Source organism: Arachis hypogaea, chromosome 20, assembly GCF_003086295.3.
Source record: "Arachis hypogaea cultivar Tifrunner chromosome 20, arahy.Tifrunner.gnm2.J5K5, whole genome shotgun sequence".
In the NCBI taxonomy this organism is placed as follows: domain Eukaryota; kingdom Viridiplantae; phylum Streptophyta; class Magnoliopsida; order Fabales; family Fabaceae; genus Arachis; species Arachis hypogaea.
The window spans coordinates 45,161,730-45,167,135 of NC_092055.1; the positions used below are offsets into that span (position 1 = coordinate 45,161,730).

Sequence of the window (5,406 nt, forward strand, 5' to 3'; positions counted from 1 at the left end):
TATGATAATTACATGGTTTGGCTTTTCTTGATTATGATGTAGTTATTAGTATGATAATTACATGGTTCTCGTTGACTATCTGAATGGAATGTAGTTATTAGTAAGAAAATAAATGGAATGTTTGGTACTGAAAAAAGTGAAAAACAGAAAAGTATTGGTTTCTATTTTCACTGTCCCGTTTCTTTCTAAACCAAACACCAAGAAGAAGCATCATGGCATTTACATTTTCCTACTTTCTATTTCCATTTTATTATTATTTTGTTTCTTAGAATGCCTCACCATTTGAGTTTCACATTCATTTAAAGGTTCATTCTTTATTTTTTTTAAATCCCTTCTTGGAAATACTTGTTGAAGGAGGGAAATTTTTGTTTTGGAAAATGAAAGAGGATGTGAAACTGGTATTTGAGATTTGTGTGGTGATTCCGAAGATAGAGACGATTCTTAAAGGAGATGAAGACTTTGATTGCGGTAATGTCTTTGCCAAGGAGCTTAAGAATGCAGGCTTGGTTGTTGAGAGAATTATTGGCAATTCAGATGAGTTCTTCAAGGTTACAACAATTTCTTCTCAAATTTCTTAATTCTTCATATATATATATATATATATATATATATATATATATATATATATATATATATATATACTGTGGCAGAATATCATTATTTTATTTTCTTTTTTTTGTCCTCTGTTATTTTCTTTTAACGATGAAGAACAGCGCAGGTATGTGTCATCCTACATGTGGATTTTGTTATTGGCATTGTAAATTGATTCCATTTGTCTAAGCTTTTCCTCTGAACTTACACTGCACCTGGTTTTATTTTATTCATGAAACGGAAAATTTTACTCTCATTGTTTTAAATTTGTTATGCATAGGATTTTCTCAATCTGTTTGTTTGACTTTTTCAACTGTTTTTCATTTGCACAAAATCAGAACATCTACACCATCAAGGCATATAGTAGTTTATATGATTTAACATTAAATTCCTTTATTTTCATTATAGCATGATCATTTTTTCATTGCCACTGCAGGCAAGAATTGTTGCAAGCACGTGAAAAGCATAAGGAAGAGCAAGTGATTGCTTTGAAGCACTCTATGCAAAGTGAAATGGTTAGTTTTTACCAGATTGCTTTTTTATGTTGATGTGGCTCCTATTCTTAGATTATTTTGTTGATGTCAAGGTCCTTTTCTTCTCACACTTCTAGGCTATCATTTACAGGCACAGGCAATGAAAGAGCAAGCTCAACTGAGGGAGGAAATGGCATACCAATACAAGCTTGGTAACTTTGAGGTGAGAATCCCAAATTAAACTATTTGAGGCTCTTTAGTTGGTTTTAATGATTTTGCTTGTTTATTTGTAATTTTGTCACTATAGGCTGCTGCTGCAATCCAGAAAAGCTTGGATCCTGATGCTGCTTTATAGTTGGATATAGCTTCCATGAATAAATATTGAGAAAAGAGCTTTCTGATCAAAGAATTTGGTGACAGCTTCATGGTGATCATGCCTTCATGACAAACATCAATGTAGATTATGAATTGTTATGGTTATCAGGTATGAGATATGCCTGGGAGGTGGGATGTATTTTATTTGTTCCAAAAGTTTAGTTAAATGCTCACTGTTTATGACTCATTTTTGCTTACTGCTATTTAGAATTTTAGATACTAGAATTTTGTAGAGGTTCTGCTTTTTAGCATGAAGTTAAGGTGGAAAAATCATATTGTCTTGAACTGTAAATCTAAAAATAATTTGGCTGAACGTATGAGATATTTTTCTATATCCTAAACCATAAAGTTGAACAACCATATATCAAACTTAATTTTTGGCATTATTTTTCTAAGGAAAATGGAGATATATGTATATTTTGAGGAAGATGTAGAATATTACTCTCTTGCCTTAGATTGTTGTTGTCTTGTTGAAAGAGTGATGGTTCCCATGTGCATCCAACTAATATGTTCTACCTCTTCTTTTGATTGAGATTTTGTAAAGATTTTTTTTGTTGGAATTTTAGTAAAAGTGCATTTTCATATAGGAATATTTGCAAAAGTGTATAAGGAGTTCACTTGAACTTGCATGCTATTATTCTCAATTTTTGTATTTTTCATTGATCTTGTAGGAGCGCCATCTTGGAGATATGAATAAGCAACTTAGGCTCAAGGTTTTGAAATATAACATACACCAAACATTTCAGCATAGGAATTATTATTGCAACCATTCTAGCTACGGAGGATACATGCCTCTTGTCATATTTGTTTAATTAATTTAATTAATGAACACATTTTAAAATTAATTTATTTTCTTAAAAAATTAAACTTCAATTTTCAGCTTGATGTATGGTTGTTATTTATTATTATAGTTGATGTATCAATATACTTTATTTGTGTTTTGAATTATATTGACTTGCTTGTTTATAGTATTTTTCTTTTAGTTTGATAATACGATGAATTTATTTATTTTTTGAAATAATATAAATATTCAAATACAAATTAGATAAAAATTTGTATTAAATTTATATCTATTTTGTATAAAAACAAGTTTATTTTGCAATGAAAAAATCTAAAAAAATTCTATTTTATCTTACTGACGGATTTATAGACAGATTTTCTGTCTGTATTCAGAGTGTGAGATGATTTTCCAAGGTTCAAATTACAGATGAAAAATCCATCGAAAAATCTGTCTGTAATTACAGACAAAAAATCTGTCTGTAATTACAGACAAAAAATCTGTCTGAAAATCCGTCTGTAATTACAGACGGAAAATCCATCTAAAAATTTATTTGTAATTACCGACGAAAAATCCGTCGAAAAATCCGTCTGTAATTACAGACGAAAAATCCGTCAGAAAGTTCGTCGCCTTCGGGAAATGGATGGAAAATTTACAGAGAAAAAATTCGTCGGTAACTGGTAAAAATCTGTCGGTAAATAATTTCCGATGGGGCTTTTACAGAGGGAAAAAATCCGTCGGTAACCAAAAATTCGTTTGTAATAAAGACTAAATCTGTTTGTAAATCTGTCTGTATTAATCCATTTTCTAGTTGTGGGTGAAAAATGAGGAATGTGGCTTTGTATTGGAACAATTGGAGGAAGTCGTAATTGTTGAAGAGGAAGAAGTGGATAAAAACTTAGGAGATGCTGAACCTCCATGGGAATCAAGAGTTGTAGAGTATCCCTCCAAGAAGCTTGAATTAGATGTTGAGGAGGCTAGTGCACAACCTCCAAGGCATATTCCCTATGAAGAATTGGACGGAATAGATCAAGAGGCAAGTTTCCTTGGAGATGATGATCATGAATCAAGCCATCCTAGTAATAAATTTGCTTCCACAAGTGAAATTCTTGAGTTAGAAGAACCTTCTCCCGATGAAATTGAAAGCAACATTGAGGTTAATTTCTCTCAACCTCATATTTATGATTTGAGTGACGGAGAAGAGTTGGATGAATCCGGTGAGGAAGAGCTTGAACGTGAAGAATCTTTTTAAAAGGTGGAAGCCTTCGGCAAGGTTGGACGGGAGTTGAATATACTTTGTCAATATTGTTGGAGACTTCTCTACCTAGGTTGCCGTCTACTTCTTTATTTGAGTGGGTAAAACTTATCTCTATTAGCTTTATTCTCCTACTTGAGTATGATATGCTTTAAACGGATGACCAACTTAGGAGGCTTTATGGCATTAAGCGTAAGAGAAGGATGTTTAGTGGTTGGAGTTGCAAATCAAGACTCATCAAGGTTGAGATTTCAAAAGCTAGATGCAAGGGTTGGACTAGTGATCAATTGGGTGGATCTAAGAGAAGAGTTTGGTACTTCATTGAGAATTCGGATTTCTTCCCACCCGGTTGGAACAATGATGATCCACCTAAAGACGGGTGTAGAAACAAGATTTGGGATTCCGGCATACAAGAGGATCAACTTTGGGAGATCAAAGCTTATGAAGAACTTCATCAAGGCTTGGTGAATTCACTTGAAAATATTGGAGCTTATTGGAAGTCCAAGCGTTGGTGGAAGTTTCAAGATGAGTTCAAGCACAAGCCACCATGACAAGGAGCTCACCAAATGTCCAACTTAAGGACTTTAACTAAAAGTGCTAGGTGGGAGACACCCCACCATGGTAAATTCTTCCTATTTTTTCTTTTATTTCTATTGGTAATAAGTTGAATTTTTATTTTTAATTAGGTTTATTTTGTTTAAGTTGTGATCTAGCTTGTTTAACAATGTTTGGATTTATTCTGGTAGCTTGTTAGTTTATTAAAAAAAGAGAAAAAAAGTGTCCCACGCGTGCGGGTGATTGACGCGCACGCATCACATGCGACGCTGAAATCTCTAGTATAATGAATAGAGAGTTTCGTTGGAACCATGCGGGTGGGTTGCTAGGCTCACAACCCAACCCACGCGTACGCGTCATTAGCGTTTCTGGCCTTCCACGCATGGGCGTGGGCGACGCATACGCGTCGTTTCTTCATGCCATCTTTGGTACAGCGAACAGAGAGTTGCGCTACCACTGTGCGAGTATTGTGCGAGGAGCACAATTCACACTCACGCGTACGCGTGACCGACGTGTATACGTCGCTCCCTGTTTTCGATTCTTCTTCTTTCTTCTCTCCTTTCTTATTCTTTCTTCTTCCTTTCTTACTTTCCTTCTTCTTCATTTATCATCCCTTCTCATCCTTACTTTCTTTCATTCTCTTTTACTTATTGCATTCGCATGCTTTCATTCATTGCATTCTAACTTTGTGCATATTTTTATTTTCTTTTCTAAGTTTGCTATTCTTTTTCTTGGTGTTAAATTTTCTTACTCATCTGTCAAATATTTCTTCCATTGTTTTCGTGCTTAGTGACTTGTTTTATCTTGTTGGGTGATATTATTTATAGGTCAATGCTAATCTTTTATGACACTTGTATTCCTTGTGCATTGATATGAACTTATATTGTCTTTCATGACCCACTCTCTCTCCCTTATTGTTGCAAGTCTTGTACTATTGATACGCCATTTGCTTATATTGTCTTCTCACTGACATGTTGTAGCTACCATATAGTTGAGAAATTTATTATTATTTGGAATTAGCCCACCCATATTTTATTTGTTTACATATCTTTGTTTGTGGGTTATTCTTCTTTCAGGATGGCTATCAAGAAAGGAAACGGAAAACTTCTAAATGGGGCGACAACTCAAGTCCCACCGCACAATCTTTGGAGAAAGCACAGCAGTTATAGCAACCCGTCCACTTGCACATCTTTGCATGCACTGAGGACGGTGCAACCTTTAAGTGTGGGGAGGTCGATACTGACTTCTGTGGGTAACTACTTTCTTTTCAACACAAATTCTTCATTTTCTTTGTTAGTTAGTTGTTGCATTGCATGATAGATTGCATGTGTAGTTAGTTGCTTGCATTTAGGTAATACTTGGTTGAAGCGATGAATTCT

At 34.3% G+C, this 5,406-nt stretch overlaps 1 long non-coding RNA gene across 1 annotated transcript; it reads left to right on the top strand.

The window, feature by feature from the left end:
* The first annotated feature begins 694 nt into the window (after positions 1-694).
* LOC112784592 (uncharacterized) lies at positions 695-1,288 on the top strand. Its single transcript, XR_003193966.3, has 3 exons — positions 695-718; positions 1,028-1,106; positions 1,216-1,288. It is a non-coding gene; the product is annotated as an uncharacterized lncRNA (long non-coding RNA).
* Positions 1,289-5,406: the final 4,118 nt, after the last annotated feature.